The 16,853-nt window shown below is 43.0% G+C and overlaps 1 protein-coding gene and 2 long non-coding RNA genes across 20 annotated transcripts in view; all 3 read left to right on the top strand.

Moving 5' to 3' along the window:
* The window catches only part of LOC118382546 (uncharacterized), a 51,734-nt gene that overhangs the window by 20,757 nt on the left and 14,124 nt on the right, over positions 1-16,853 (top strand). The window lies entirely within an intron of this gene.
* LOC127929508 (uncharacterized) lies at positions 8,406-11,418 on the top strand. 15 transcript variants are annotated; one of them, XR_008135030.1, is made up of 3 exons: positions 8,406-8,450; positions 9,503-9,565; positions 11,376-11,418. It is a non-coding gene; the product is annotated as an uncharacterized LOC127929508 (long non-coding RNA). The 15 variants fall into 15 exon arrangements; XR_008135029.1 differs by lacking the exon at positions 9,503-9,565 and adding an exon at positions 8,838-8,900; XR_008135023.1 differs by lacking the exon at positions 11,376-11,418 and adding an exon at positions 10,175-11,009.
* Positions 12,055-13,835, top strand: LOC127929509 (uncharacterized). 2 transcript variants are annotated; one of them, XR_008135036.1, is made up of 3 exons: positions 12,055-12,099; positions 12,370-12,432; positions 13,679-13,835. It is a non-coding gene; the product is annotated as an uncharacterized LOC127929509 (long non-coding RNA). The 2 variants fall into 2 exon arrangements; XR_008135037.1 differs by lacking the exon at positions 13,679-13,835 and adding an exon at positions 12,931-12,973.

Raw genomic sequence — 16,853 nt, 5'->3', positions numbered from 1 at the left:
TTAACATGACCTCAATAACAGCCCAGTCCATCAATTCAGTTATTAAATAGGTAGGCCAGCCTTCAGAACTGGTTAACATGACCTCAATAACAGCCCAGTCCATCAATTCAGTTATTAAATAGGTAGGCCAGCCTTCAGAACCGGGTTAACATGACCTCAATAACAGCCCAGTCCATCAATTCAGTTATTAAATAGGTAGGCCAGCCTTCAGAACTGGGTTAACATGACCTCAATAACAGCCCAGTCCATCAATTCAGTTATTAAATAGGTAGGCCAGCCTTCAGAACCGGTTAACATGACCTCAATAACAGCCCAGTCCATCAATTCAGTTATTAAATAGGTAGGCCAGCCTTCAGAACCGGTTAACATGACCTCAATAACAGCCCAGTCCATCAATTCAGTTATTAAATAGGTAGGCCAGCCTTCAGAACCGGTTAACATGACCTCAATAACAGCCCAGTCCATCAATTCAGTTATTAAATAGGTAGGCCAGCCTTCAGAACTGGGTTAACATGACCTCAATAACAGCCCAGTCCATCAATTCAGTTATTAAATAGGTAGGCCAGCCTTCAGAACTGGGTTAACATGACCTCAATAACAGCCCAGTCCATCAATTCAGTTATTAAATAGGTAGGCCAGCCTTCAGAACCGGTTAACATGACCTCAATAACAGCCCAGTCCATCAATTCAGTTATTAAATAGGTAGGCCAGCCTTCAGAACTGGTTAACATGACCTCAATAACAGCCCAGTCCATCAATTCAGTTATTAAATAGGTAGGCCAGCCTTCAGAACCGGTTAACATGACCTCAATAACAGCCCAGTCCATCAATTCAGTTATTAAATAGGTAGGCCAGCCTTCAGAACTGGTTAACATGACCTCAATAACAGCCCAGTCCATCAATTCAGTTATTAAATAGGTAGGCCAGCCTTCAGAACTGGGTTAACATGACCTCAATAACAGCCCAGTCCATCAATTCAGTTATTAAATAGGTAGGCCAGCCTTCAGAACTGGTTAACATGACCTCAATAACAGCCCAGTCCATCAATTCAGTTATTAAATAGGTAGGCCAGCCTTCAGAACCGGTTAACATGACCTCAATAACAGCCCAGTCCATCAATTCAGTTATTAAATAGGTAGGCCAGCCTTCAGAACTGGTTAACATGACCTCAATAACAGCCCAGTCCATCAATTCAGTTATTAAATAGGTAGGCCAGCCTTCAGAACTGGGTTAACATGACCTCAATAACAGCCCAGTCCATCAATTCAGTTATTAAATAGGTAGGCCAGCCTTCAGAACCGGTTAACATGACCTCAATAACAGCCCAGTCCATCAATTCAGTTATTAAATAGGTAGGCCAGCCTTCAGAACTGGTTAACATGACCTCAATAACAGCCCAGTCCATCAATTCAGTTATTAAATAGGTAGGCCAGCCTTCAGAACTGGTTAACATGACCTCAATAACAGCCCAGTCCATCAATTCAGTTATTAAATAGGTAGGCCAGCCTTCAGAACTGGGTTAACATGACCTCAATAACAGCCCAGTCCATCAATTCAGTTATTAAATAGGTAGGCCAGCCTTCAGAACTGGTTAACATGACCTCAATAACAGCCCAGTCCATCAATTCAGTTATTAAATAGGTAGGCCAGCCTTCAGAACTGGGTTAACATGACCTCAATAACAGCCCAGTCCATCAATTCAGTTATTAAATAGGTAGGCCAGCCTTCAGAACTGGTTAACATGACCTCAATAACAGCCCAGTCCATCAATTCAGTTATTAAATAGGTAGGCCAGCCTTCAGAACTGGTTAACATGACCTCAATAACAGCCCAGTCCATCAATTCAGTTATTAAATAGGTAGGCCAGCCTTCAGAACTGGTTAACATGACCTCAATAACAGCCCAGTCCATCAATTCAGTTATTAAATAGGTAGGCCAGCCTTCAGAACTGGGTTAACATGACCTCAATAACAGCCCAGTCCATCAATTCAGTTATTAAATAGGTAGGCCAGCCTTCAGAACTGGTTAACATGACCTCAATAACAGCCCAGTCCATCAATTCAGTTATTAAATAGGTAGGCCAGCCTTCAGAACTGGTTAACATGACCTCAATAACAGCCCAGTCCATCAATTCAGTTATTAAATAGGTAGGCCAGCCTTCAGAACTGGGTTAACATGACCTCAATAACAGCCCAGTCCATCAATTCAGTTATTAAATAGGTAGGCCAGCCTTCAGAACTGGTTAACATGACCTCAATAACAGCCCAGTCCATCAATTCAGTTATTAAATAGGTAGGCCAGCCTTCAGAACCGGTTAACATGACCTCAATAACAGCCCAGTCCATCAATTCAGTTATTAAATAGGTAGGCCAGCCTTCAGAACCGGTTAACATGACCTCAATAACAGCCCAGTCCATCAATTCAGTTATTAAATAGGTAGGCCAGCCTTCAGAACCGGTTAACATGACCTCAATAACAGCCCAGTCCATCAATTCAGTTATTAAATAGGTAGGCCAGCCTTCAGAACTGGTTAACATGACCTCAATAACAGCCCAGTCCATCAATTCAGTTATTAAATAGGTAGGCCAGCCTTCAGAACTGGTTAACATGACCTCAATAACAGCCCAGTCCATCAATTCAGTTATTAAATAGGTAGGCCAGCCTTCAGAACTGGGTTAACATGACCTCAATAACAGCCCAGTCCATCAATTCAGTTATTAAATAGGTAGGCCAGCCTTCAGAACTGGGTTAACATGACCTCAATAACAGCCCAGTCCATCAATTCAGTTGTTAAATAGGTAGGCCAGCCTTCAGAACTGGTTAACATGACCTCAATAACAGCCCAGTCCATCAATTCAGTTATTAAATAGGTAGGCCAGCCTTCAGAACATGACCTCAATAACAGCCCAGTCCATCAATTCAGTTGTTAAATAGGTAGGCCAGCCTTCAGAACATGACCTCAATAACAGCCCAGTCCATCAATTCAGTTATTAAATAGGTAGGCCAGCCTTCAGAACTGGTTAACATGACCTCAATAACAGCCCAGTCCATCAATTCAGTTGTTAAATAGGTAGGCCAGCCTTCAGAACATGACCTCAATAACAGCCCAGTCCATCAATTCAGTTATTAAATAGGTAGGCCAGCCTTCAGAACTGGTTAACATGACCTCAATAACAGCCCAGTCCATCAATTCAGTTATTAAATAGGTAGGCCAGCCTTCAGAACTGGTTAACATGACCTCAATAACAGCCCAGTCCATCAATTCAGTTATTAAATAGGTAGGCCAGCCTTCAGAACTGGTTAACATGACCTCAATAACAGCCCAGTCCATCAATTCAGTTATTAAATAGGTAGGCCAGCCTTCAGAACTGGTTAACATGACCTCAATAACAGCCCAGTCCATCAATTCAGTTATTAAATAGGTAGGCCAGCCTTCAGAACTGGTTAACATGACCTCAATAACAGCCCAGTCCATCAATTCAGTTATTAAATAGGTAGGCCAGCCTTCAGAACTGGGTTAACATGACCTCAATAACAGCCCAGTCCATCAATTCAGTTATTAAATAGGTAGGCCAGCCTTCAGAACTGGGTTAACATGACCTCAATAACAGCCCAGTCCATCAATTCAGTTATTAAATAGGTAGGCCAGCCTTCAGAACTGGGTTAACATGACCTCAATAACAGCCCAGTCCATCAATTCAGTTATTAAATAGGTAGGCCAGCCTTCAGAACTGGGTTAACATGACCTCAATAACAGCCCAGTCCATCAATTCAGTTATTAAATAGGTAGGCCAGCCTTCAGAACTGGGTTAACATGACCTCAATAACAGCCCAGTCCATCAATTCAGTTATTAAATAGGTAGGCCAGCCTTCAGAACTGGGTTAACATGACCTCAATAACAGCCCAGTCCATCAATTCAGTTATTAAATAGGTAGGCCAGCCTTCAGAACTGGTTAACATGACCTCAATAACAGCCCAGTCCATCAATTCAGTTATTAAATAGGTAGGCCAGCCTTCAGAACTGGGTTAACATGACCTCAATAACAGCCCAGTCCATCAATTCAGTTATTAAATAGGTAGGCCAGCCTTCAGAACTGGTTAACATGACCTCAATAACAGCCCAGTCCATCAATTCAGTTATTAAATAGGTAGGCCAGCCTTCAGAACTGGGTTAACATGACCTCAATAACAGCCCAGTCCATCAATTCAGTTATTAAATAGGTAGGCCAGCCTTCAGAACCGGTTAACATGACCTCAATAACAGCCCAGTCCATCAATTCAGTTGTTAAATAGGTAGGCCAGCCTTCAGAACCGGTTAACATGACCTCAATAACAGCCCAGTCCATCAATTCAGTTATTAAATAGGTAGGCCAGCCTTCAGAACTGGGTTAACATGACCTCAATAACAGCCCAGTCCATCAATTCAGTTGTTAAATAGGTAGGCCAGCCTTCAGAACCGGTTAACATGACCTCAATAACAGCCCAGTCCATCAATTCAGTTATTAAATAGGTAGGCCAGCCTTCAGAACCGGTTAACATGACCTCAATAACAGCCCAGTCCATCAATTCAGTTGTTAAATAGGTAGGCCAGCCTTCAGAACCGGTTAACATGACCTCAATAACAGCCCAGTCCATCAATTCAGTTATTAAATAGGTAGGCCAGCCTTCAGAACTGGGTTAACATGACCTCAATAACAGCCCAGTCCATCAATTCAGTTATTAAATAGGTAGGCCAGCCTTCAGAACCGGTTAACATGACCTCAATAACAGCCCAGTCCATCAATTCAGTTATTAAATAGGTAGGCCAGCCTTCAGAACCGGTTAACATGACCTCAATAACAGCCCAGTCCATCAATTCAGTTGTTAAATAGGTAGGCCAGCCTTCAGAACTGGTTAACATGACCTCAATAACAGCCCAGTCCATCAATTCAGTTATTAAATAGGTAGGCCAGCCTTCAGAACATGACCTCAATAACAGCCCAGTCCATCAATTCAGTTATTAAATAGGTAGGCCAGCCTTCAGAACTGGTTAACATGACCTCAATAACAGCCCAGTCCATCAATTCAGTTATTAAATAGGTAGGCCAGCCTTCAGAACTGGTTAACATGACCTCAATAACAGCCCAGTCCATCAATTCAGTTATTAAATAGGTAGGCCAGCCTTCAGAACTGGGTTAACATGACCTCAATAACAGCCCAGTCCATCAATTCAGTTATTAAATAGGTAGGCCAGCCTTCAGAACTGGTTAACATGACCTCAATAACAGCCCAGTCCATCAATTCAGTTATTAAATAGGTAGGCCAGCCTTCAGAACTGGTTAACATGACCTCAATAACAGCCCAGTCCATCAATTCAGTTATTAAATAGGTAGGCCAGCCTTCAGAACTGGTTAACATGACCTCAATAACAGCCCAGTCCATCAATTCAGTTATTAAATAGGTAGGCCAGCCTTCAGAACTGGTTAACATGACCTCAATAACAGCCCAGTCCATCAATTCAGTTATTAAATAGGTAGGCCAGCCTTCAGAACTGGGTTAACATGACCTCAATAACAGCCCAGTCCATCAATTCAGTTATTAAATAGGTAGGCCAGCCTTCAGAACTGGTTAACATGACCTCAATAACAGCCCAGTCCATCAATTCAGTTATTAAATAGGTAGGCCAGCCTTCAGAACTGGGTTAACATGACCTCAATAACAGCCCAGTCCATCAATTCAGTTATTAAATAGGTAGGCCAGCCTTCAGAACTGGTTAACATGACCTCAATAACAGCCCAGTCCATCAATTCAGTTATTAAATAGGTAGGCCAGCCTTCAGAACTGGTTAACATGACCTCAATAACAGCCCAGTCCATCAATTCAGTTATTAAATAGGTAGGCCAGCCTTCAGAACTGGTTAACATGACCTCAATAACAGCCCAGTCCATCAATTCAGTTATTAAATAGGTAGGCCAGCCTTCAGAACTGGTTAACATGACCTCAATAACAGCCCAGTCCATCAATTCAGTTATTAAATAGGTAGGCCAGCCTTCAGAACTGGGTTAACATGACCTCAATAACAGCCCAGTCCATCAATTCAGTTATTAAATAGGTAGGCCAGCCTTCAGAACTGGTTAACATGACCTCAATAACAGCCCAGTCCATCAATTCAGTTATTAAATAGGTAGGCCAGCCTTCAGAACTGGGTTAACATGACCTCAATAACAGCCCAGTCCATCAATTCAGTTATTAAATAGGTAGGCCAGCCTTCAGAACTGGTTAACATGACCTCAATAACAGCCCAGTCCATCAATTCAGTTATTAAATAGGTAGGCCAGCCTTCAGAACTGGGTTAACATGACCTCAATAACAGCCCAGTCCATCAATTCAGTTATTAAATAGGTAGGCCAGCCTTCAGAACTGGTTAACATGACCTCAATAACAGCCCAGTCCATCAATTCAGTTATTAAATAGGTAGGCCAGCCTTCAGAACTGGGTTAACATGACCTCAATAACAGCCCAGTCCATCAATTCAGTTATTAAATAGGTAGGCCAGCCTTCAGAACTGGTTAACATGACCTCAATAACAGCCCAGTCCATCAATTCAGTTATTAAATAGGTAGGCCAGCCTTCAGAACTGGGTTAACATGACCTCAATAACAGCCCAGTCCATCAATTCAGTTATTAAATAGGTAGGCCAGCCTTCAGAACTGGGTTAACATGACCTCAATAACAGCCCAGTCCATCAATTCAGTTATTAAATAGGTAGGCCAGCCTTCAGAACCGGTTAACATGACCTCAATAACAGCCCAGTCCATCAATTCAGTTATTAAATAGGTAGGCCAGCCTTCAGAACCGGTTTAACATGACCTCAATAACAGCCCAGTCCATCAATTCAGTTATTAAATAGGTAGGCCAGCCTTCAGAACTGGGTTAACATGACCTCAATAACAGCCCAGTCCATCAATTCAGTTATTAAATAGGTAGGCCAGCCTTCAGAACTGGGTTAACATGACCTCAATAACAGCCCAGTCCATCAATTCAGTTATTAAATAGGTAGGCCAGCCTTCAGAACTGGGTTAACATGACCTCAATAACAGCCCAGTCCATCAATTCAGTTATTAAATAGGTAGGCCAGCCTTCAGAACTGGGTTAACATGACCTCAATAACAGCCCAGTCCATCAATTCAGTTATTAAATAGGTAGGCCAGCCTTCAGAACTGGGTTAACATGACCTCAATAACAGCCCAGTCCATCAATTCAGTTGTTAAATAGGTAGGCCAGCCTTCAGAACTGGGTTAACATGACCTCAATAACAGCCCAGTCCATCAATTCAGTTATTAAATAGGTAGGCCAGCCTTCAGAACTGGGTTAACATGACCTCAATAACAGCCCAGTCCATCAATTCAGTTATTAAATAGGTAGGCCAGCCTTCAGAACTGGGTTAACATGACCTCAATAACAGCCCAGTCCATCAATTCAGTTATTAAATAGGTAGGCCAGCCTTCAGAACTGGGTTAACATGACCTCAATAACAGCCCAGTCCATCAATTCAGTTATTAAATAGGTAGGCCAGCCTTCAGAACTGGGTTAACATGACCTCAATAACAGCCCAGTCCATCAATTCAGTTATTAAATAGGTAGGCCAGCCTTCAGAACCGGTTAACATGACCTCAATAACAGCCCAGTCCATCAATTCAGTTATTAAATAGGTAGGCCAGCCTTCAGAACTGGGTTAACATGACCTCAATAACAGCCCAGTCCATCAATTCAGTTATTAAATAGGTAGGCCAGCCTTCAGAACTGGGTTAACATGACCTCAATAACAGCCCAGTCCATCAATTCAGTTATTAAATAGGTAGGCCAGCCTTCAGAACTGGGTTAACATGACCTCAATAACAGCCCAGTCCATCAATCCGGTGCCGACAAATTCAGAAATCAAAAGATGGTTTGGTATTTTAGTTTAAATACTCTGACGAAGGCCACGAGAACAGGAAACGGTTTTCAATGAGAAAACAGAAATCGTCTTTGGTCAAATATTTTTATTTTACCTTTATTTAACCAGGTAAGTCAGTTAAGAACAAATTCTTATTTTCAATGGCGGCCGAGGAACAGTGGTTTTAACTGCCTTGATCAGGGGCAGAACGACAGATTTGTACCTTGTCAGCTCGGGGATTTGAACTTGTAACCTACTAGTCAAACGCTCTAACCACTAGGCTACCCTGCCGCCCCATTTAAAGAGATCGATTTTCAAAATGTTGCATACTATTTAAAAAAAAAAAAAATATGTATACTCAATCGGACGCTGGGTATTTGGTCGTTGGCTTTAACAGCAGATACAGAGGAAGAGAAGGTAGAGGAGGGAGTGGAAGGATGATAGAACGTGACTTTAACAGCAGATATAGAGGAAGAGGAGGGAGTGGAAGGATGATAGAACGTGACTTTAACAGCAGATACAGAGGAAGAGGAGGTAGAGGAGGGAGTGGAAGGATGATAGAACGTGACTTTAACAGCAGATACAGAGGAAGAGGAGGTAGAGGAGGGAGTGGAAGGATGATAGAACGTGACTTTAACAGCAGATACAGAGGAAGAGGAGGGAGTGGAAGGATGACAGAATGTGACTTTAACAGCAGATACAGAGGAAGTGGAGGGAGTGGAAGGATGATAGAACGTGACTTTAACAGCAGATACAGAGGAAGAGGAGGGAGTGGAAGGATGATAGAACGTGACTTTAACAGCAGATACAGAGGAAGAGGAGGGAGTGGAAGGATGACAGAACGTGACTTTAACAGCAGATACAGAGGAAGAGGAGGGAGTGGAAGGATGATAGAACGTGACTTTAACAGCAGATACAGAGGAAGAGGAGGGAGTGGAAGGATGATAGAACGTGACTTTAACAGCAGATACAGAGGAAGAGAAGGTAGAGAGGGAGTGGAAGGATGATAGAACGTGACTATAACAGCAGATACAGAGGAAGAGGAGGGAGTGGAAGGATGACAGAAAGTGACTTTAACAGCAGATACAGAGGAAGAGAAGGGAGTGGAAGGATGATAGAACGTGACTTTAACAGCAGATACAGAGGAAGAGGAGGTAGAGGAGGGAGTGGAAGGATGATAGAACGTGACTTTAACAGCAGATACAGAGGAAGAGGAGGGAGTGGAAGGATGATAGAACGTGACTATAACAGCAGATACAGAGGAAGAGGAGGGAGTGGAAGGATGACAGAATGTGACTTTAACAGCAGATACAGAGGAAGTGGAGGGAGTGGAAGGATGATAGAACGTGACTTTAACAGCAGATACAGAGGAAGAGGAGGGAGTGGAAGGATGATAGAACGTGACTTTAACAGCAGATACAGAGGAAGAGGAGGGAGTGGAAGGATGATAGAACGTGACTTTAACAGCAGATACAGAGGAAGAGGAGGGAGTGGAAGGATGACAGAACGTGACTTTAACAGCAGATACAGAGGAAGAGGAGGGAGTGGAAGGATGATAGAACGTGACTTTAACAGCAGATACAGAGGAAGAGGAGGGAGTGGAAGGATGATAGAACGTGACTTTAACAGCAGATACAGAGGAAGAGAAGGTAGAGAGGGAGTGGAAGGATGATAGAACGTGACTATAACAGCAGATACAGAGGAAGAGGAGGGAGTGGAAGGATGACAGAACGTGACTTTAACAGCAGATACAGAGGAAGAGAAGGGAGTGGAAGGATGATAGAACGTGACTTTAACAGCAGATACAGAGGAAGAGGAGGGAGTGGAAGGATGATATAACGTGACTTTAACAGCAGATACAGAGGAAGGTAGAGAGGAGGGAGTGGAAGGATGACAGAACGTGACTTTAACAGCAGATACAGAGGAAGAGGAGGGAGTGGAAGGATGATAGAACGTGACTTTAACAGCAGATACAGAGGAAGGTAGAGAGGAGGGAGTGGAAGGATGATAGAACGTGACTTTAACAGCAGATACAGAGGAAGAGGGAGTGGAAGGATGACAGAACGTGACTTTAACAGCAGATACAGAGGAAGAGGAGGGAGTGGAAGGATGATAGAACGTGACTTTAACAGCAGATACAGAGGAAGGTAGAGAGGAGGGAGTGGAAGGATTACAGAACGTGACTTTAACAGCAGATACAGAGGAAGAGGGAGTGGAAGGATGATAGAACATGACTTTAACAGCAGATACAGAGGAAGGTAGAGAGGAGGGAGTGGAAGGATGATAGAACGTGACTTTAACAGCAGATATAGAGGAAGAGGAGGGAGTGGAAGGATGATAGAACGTGACTTTAACAGCAGATACAGAGGAAGAGGAGGGAGTGGAAGGATGACAGAACGTGACTTTAACAGCAGATACAGAGGAAGAGAAGGGAGTGGAAGGATGATAGAACGTGACTTTAACAGCAGATACAGAGGAAGAGGAGGGAGTGGAAGGATGATAGAACGTGACTTTAACAGCAGATACAGAGGAAGAGCAAGGATGATAGAACGTGACTATAACAGCAGATACAGAGGAAGAGGAGGGAGTGGAAGGATGATAGAACGTGACTTTAACAGCAGATACAGAGGAAGAGGAAGGATGATAGAACGTGACTATAACAGGAGATACAGAGGAAGAGAAGGGAGTGGAAGGATGATAGAACGTGACTTTAACAGCAGATACAGAGGAAGAGGAGGGAGTGGAAGGATGACAGAACGTGACTTTAACAGCAGATACAGAGGAAGGAAGAGGGAGTGGAAGGATGATAGAACGTGACTTTAACAGCAGATACAGAGGAAGAGGAAGGATGATAGAACGTGACTATAACAGGAGATACAGAGGAAGAGAAGGGAGTGGAAGGATGATAGAACGTGACTTTAACAGCAGATACAGAGGAAGAGGAGGGAGTGGAAGGATGACAGAACGTGACTTTAACAGCAGATACAGAGGAAGAGGAGGGAGTGGAAGGATGATAGAACGTGACTTTAACAGCAGATACAGAGGAAGAGGAGGGAGTGGAAGGATGACAGAACGTGACTTTAACAGCAGATACAGAGGAAGGTAGAGAGGAGGGAGTGGAAGGATGACAGAACGTGACTATAACAGCAGATACAGAGGAAGAGAAGGTAGAGAGGAGGGAGTGGAAGGATGACAGAACGTGACTATAACAGCAGATACAGAGGAAGAGAAAGGAGTGGAAGGATGATAGAACGTGACTTTAACAGCAGATACAGAGGAAGAGGAGGGAGTGGAAGGATGATAGAACGTGACTTTAACAGCAGATACAGAGGAAGAGAAGGTAGAGAGGAGGGAGTGGAAGGATGATAGAACGTGACTTTAACAGCAGATATAGAGGAAGAGGAGGGAGTGGAAGGATGATAGAATGTGACTTTAACAGCAGATACAGAGGAAGAGAAGGTAGAGAGGAGGGAGTGGAAGGATGATAGAACGTGACTTTAACAGCAGATATAGAGGAAGAGGAGGGAGTGGAAGGATGATAGAACGTGACTATAACAGCAGATACAGAGGAAGAGGAGGGAGTGGAAGGATGACAGAATGTGACTTTAACAGCAGATACAGAGGAAGTGGAGGGAGTGGAAGGATGATAGAACGTGACTTTAACAGCAGATACAGAGGAAGAGGAGGGAGTGGAAGGATGATAGAACGTGACTTTAACAGCAGATACAGAGGAAGAGGAGGGAGTGGAAGGATGACAGAACGTGACTTTAACAGCAGATACAGAGGAAGAGGAGGGAGTGGAAGGATGATATAACGTGACTTTAACAGCAGATACAGAGGAAGAGGAGGGAGTGGAAGGATGATAGAACGTGACTTTAACAGCAGATACAGAGGAAGAGGAGGGAGTGGAAGGATGATAGAACGTGACTTTAACAGCAGATACAGAGGAAGAGGAGGGAGTGGAAGGATGATAGAACGTGACTTTAACAGCAGATAAGAGGAAGAGAAGGTAGAGAGGGGAAGAGTGGAAGGATGATAGAACGTGACTATAACAGCAGATACAGAGGAAGAGGAGGGAGTGGAAGGATGACAGAAAGTGACTTTAACAGCAGATACAGAGGAAGAGAAGGGAGTGGAAGGATGATAGAACGTGACTTTAACAGCAGATACAGAGGAAGAGGAGGTAGAGGAGGGAGTGGAAGGATGATAGAACGTGACTTTAACAGCAGATACAGAGGAAGAGGAGGGAGTGGAAGGATGATAGAACGTGACTATAACAGCAGATACAGAGGAAGAGGAGGGAGTGGAAGGATGACAGAATGTGACTTTAACAGCAGATACAGAGGAAGTGGAGGGGGTGGAAGGATGACAGAACGTGACTTTAACAGCAGATACAGAGGAAGAGGAGGGAGTGGAAGGATGATAGAACGTGACTTTAACAGCAGATACAGAGGAAGAGGAGGGAGTGGAAGGATGATAGAACGTGACTTTAACAGCAGATACAGAGGAAGAGAAGGTAGAGAGGGAGTGGAAGGATGATAGAACGTGACTATAACAGCAGATACAGAGGAAGAGGAGGGAGTGGAAGGATGACAGAACGTGACTTTAACAGCAGATACAGAGGAAGAGAAGGGAGTGGAAGGATGATAGAACGTGACTTTAACAGCAGATACAGAGGAAGAGGAGGGAGTGGAAGGATGATAGAACATGACTTTAACAGCAGATACAGAGGAAGGTAGAGAGGAGGGAGTGGAAGGATGACAGAACGTGACTTTAACAGCAGATACAGAGGAAGAGGAGGGAGTGGAAGGATGATAGAACGTGACTTTAACAGCAGATACAGAGGAAGAGGAGGGAGTGGAAGGATGATAGAACGTGACTTTAACAGCAGATACAGAGGAAGGTAGAGAGGAGGGAGTGGAAGGATGACAGAACGTGACTTTAACAGCAGATACAGAGGAAGAGGGAGTGGAAGGATGATAGAACATGACTTTAACAGCAGATACAGAGGAAGGTAGAGAGGAGGGAGTGGAAGGATGATAGAACGTGACTTTAACAGCAGATATAGAGGAAGAGGAGGGAGGGAGGAGGGAGTGGAAGGATGATAGAACGTGACTTTAACAGCAGATACAGAGGAAGAGGAGGGAGTGGAAGGATGACAGAACGTGACTTTAACAGCAGATACAGAGGAAGAGAAGGGAGTGGAAGGATGATAGAACGTGACTTTAACAGCAGATACAGAGGAAGAGGAGGGAGTGGAAGGATGATAGAACGTGACTTTAACAGCAGATACAGAGGAAGAGGAAGGATGATAGAACGTGACTATAACAGGAGATACAGAGGAAGAGAAGGGAGTGGAAGGATGATAGAACGTGACTTTAACAGCAGATACAGAGGAAGAGGAGGGAGTGGAAGGATGACAGAACGTGACTTTAACAGCAGATACAGAGGAAGGTAGAGAGGAGGGAGTGGAAGGATGATATAACGTGACTTTAACAGCAGATACAGAGGAAGGTAGAGAGGAGGGAATGGAAGGATGACAGAACGTGACTTTAACAGCAGATACAGAGGAAGGTAGAGAGGAGGGAGTGGAAGGATGACAGAACGTGACTTTAACAGCAGATACAGAGGAAGAGAAGGTAGAGGAGGGAGTGGAAGGATGATAGAACGTGACTTTAACAGCAGATACAGAGGAAGAGGAGGTAGAGAGGAGGGAGTGGAAGGATGACAGAACGTGACTTTAACAGCAGATACAGAGGAAGGTAGAGAGGAGGGAGTGGAAGGATGATAGAACGTGACTTTAACAGCAGATACAGAGGAAGGTAGAGAGGAGGGAGTGGAAGGATGATAGAACGTGACTATAACAGCAGATACAGAGGAAGAGGGAGTGGAAGGATGATAGAACGTGACTTTAACAGCAGATACAGAGGAAGAGGAGGGAGTGGAAGGATGATAGAACGTGACTTTAACAGCAGATACAGAGGAAGAGGGAGTGGAAGGATGACAGAACGTGACTTTAACAGCAGATACAGAGGAAGAGGATGATGGGTCCTCCGGAAGTTTTGTTTTCCCTCATTTTCACTCAGCTGCCCACCGCCCTGTTCTGTAAGCTATACCCCCTCCAGACCAAGACAGCTAACCTGTGATATATATATATATCCTCCAGACCAAGACAACTAACCTGTGATCTCTCTATATATCCTCCAGACCAAGACAACTAACCTGTGATCTCTCTATATATCCTCCAGACCAAGACAACTAACCTGTGATCTCTATATATATCCTCCAGACCAAGACAACTAACCTGTGATCTCTATATATATCCTCCAGACCAAGACAACTAACCTGTGATCTCTATATATATCCTCCAGACCAAGACAACTAACCTGTGATCTCTATATATATATCCTCCAGACCAAGACAACTAACCTGTGATCTCTATATATATCCTCCAGACCAAGACAACTAACCTGTGATCTCTATATATATCCTCTAGACCAAGACAACTAACCTGTGATCTCTATATATATCCTCCAGACCAAGACAACTAACCTGTGATCTCTATATATATGTGATCTCTATATATCCTCCAGACCAAGACAACTAACCTGTGATCTCTATATATATCCTCCAGACCAAGACAACTAACCTGTGATCTCTATATATATCCTCCAGACCAAGACAACTAACCTGTGATCTCTATATATATCCTCCAGACCAAGACAACTAACCTGTGATCTCTATATATATCCTCCAGACCAAGACAACTAACCTGTGATCTCTATATATATCCTCCAGACCAAGACAACTAACCTGTGATCTCTATATATATCCTCCAGACCAAGACAACTAACCTGTGATCTCTATATATATCCTCCAGACCAAGACAACTAACCTGTGATCTCTATATATATCCTCCAGACCAAGACAACTAACCTGTGATCTCTATATATATCCTCCAGACCAAGACAACTAACCTGTGATCTATATATATATCCTCCAGACCAAGACAACTAACCTGTGATCTCTATATATATCCTCCAGACCAAGACAACTAACCTGTGATCTCTCTATATATCCTCCAGACCAAGACAACTAACCTGTGATCTCTATATATATCCTCCAGACCAAGACAACTAACCTGTGATCTCTATATATATCCTCCAGACCAAGACAACTAACCTGTGATCTCTATATATATCCTCCAGACCAAGACAACTAACCTGTGATCTCTATATATATCCTCCAGACCAAGACAACTAACCTGTGATCTCTATATATATCCTAGACCAAGACAACTAACCTATCTCTATATATATCCTCCAGACCAAGACAACTAACCTGTGATCTCTATATATATCCTCCAGACCAAGACAACTAACCTGTGATCTCTATATATATCCTCCAGACCAAGACAACTAACCTGATCTCTATATATATCCTCCAGACCAAGACAACTAACCTGTGATCTCTATATATATCCTCCAGACCAAGACAACTAACCTGTGATCTCTATATTATATATCCTCCAGACCAAGACAACTAACCTGTGATCTCTATATATATATATATCCTCCAGACCAAGACAACTAACCTGTGATCTCTATATATATCCTCCAGACCAAGACAACTAACCTGTGATCCTCCAGACCAAGACAACTAACCTGTGATATATATATATATCCTCCAGACCAAGACAACTAACCTGTGATCTCTATATATATCCTCCAGACCAAGACAACTAACCTGTGATCTCTAATATATCCTCCAGACCAAGACAACTAACCTGTGATCTCTATATATATCCTCCAGACCAAGACAACTAACCTGTGATCTCTCCTCCAGACCAAGACAACTAACCTGTGATCTATATATATATCCTCCAGACCAAGACAACTAACCTGTGATCTCTATATATATATCCTCCAGACCAAGACAACTAACCTGTGATATCCTCCAGACCAAGACAACTAACCTGTGATCTCTATATATATCCTCCAGACCAAGACAACTAACCTGTGATCTCTATATATATAGACCAAGACAACTATATATATATATATATATATATCTCCAGACCAAGACAACTAACCTGTGATCTCTATATATATCCTCCAGACCAAGACAACTAACCTGTGATCTCTATATATATCCTCCAGACCAAGACAACTAACCTGTGATCTCTATATATCCTCCAGACCAAGACAACTAACCTGTGATCTCTATATATATATCCTCCAGACCAAGACAACTAACCTGTGATCTCTATATATATCCTCCAAGACAACTAACCTGATCTCTATATATATCCTCCAGACCAAGACAACTAACCTGTGATCTCTATATATATCCTCCAGACCAAGACAACAACCTGATCTCTAACTCCTCCAGACCAAGACAACTAACCTGTGATCTCTATATATATCCTCCAGACCAAGACAACTAACCTGTGATCTCTATATATATCCTCTAGACCAAGACAACTAACCTGTGATCTCTATATATATCCTCCAGACCAAGACAACTAACCTGTGATCTCTATATATATCCTCCAGACCAAGACAACTAACCTGTGATCTCTATATATATCCTCCAGACCAAGACAACTAACCTGTGATCTCTATATATATCCTCCAGACCAAGACAACTAACCTGTGATCTCTATATATATATCCTCCAGACCAAGACAACTAACCTGTGGTCTCTATATATATCCTCTAGACCAAGACAACTAACCTGTGATCTCTATATATATCCTCCAGACCAAGACAACTAACCTGTGATCTCTATATATATCCTCCAGACCAAGACAACTAACCTGTGATCTCTATATATATCCTCTAGACCAAGACAACTAACCTGTGATCTCTATATATATCCTCCAGACCAAGACAACTAACCTGTGATCTCTATATATATCCTCCAGACCAAGACAAC

The sequence above is a fragment of the Oncorhynchus keta genome, unplaced genomic scaffold (assembly GCF_023373465.1).
Source record: "Oncorhynchus keta strain PuntledgeMale-10-30-2019 unplaced genomic scaffold, Oket_V2 Un_scaffold_7590_pilon_pilon, whole genome shotgun sequence".
NCBI lineage: Eukaryota > Metazoa > Chordata > Actinopteri > Salmoniformes > Salmonidae > Oncorhynchus > Oncorhynchus keta.
The sequence above is the reverse complement of the archived record's forward strand: the minus strand, read 5'-3'. Positions and strand labels throughout refer to the sequence as shown.